Source organism: Penaeus monodon, chromosome 34 (assembly GCF_015228065.2).
Source record: "Penaeus monodon isolate SGIC_2016 chromosome 34, NSTDA_Pmon_1, whole genome shotgun sequence".
Classification (NCBI taxonomy): domain Eukaryota; kingdom Metazoa; phylum Arthropoda; class Malacostraca; order Decapoda; family Penaeidae; genus Penaeus; species Penaeus monodon.
The window spans coordinates 30,838,423-30,838,626 of NC_051419.1; positions in this window are offsets into that span (position 1 = coordinate 30,838,423).

Consider the following 204-nt stretch of genomic DNA (forward strand, 5'->3'; position numbering starts at 1 on the left):
AGGCAATTGGTGAATGGAAATAAAATGCATTGACAATATTTTTTCTCGTGTAATTGTTCTTATATTTTTCTCTACAGACGAAAATTATCATAATGAAAAGGAGCAAGGATTATGGTATTTGAAAATTGAACAACAACAATAATGATAACGCACTGATAAAAAAAAGTTTTAAGGAGAATATTGATTTTTAATAATGATTATGAC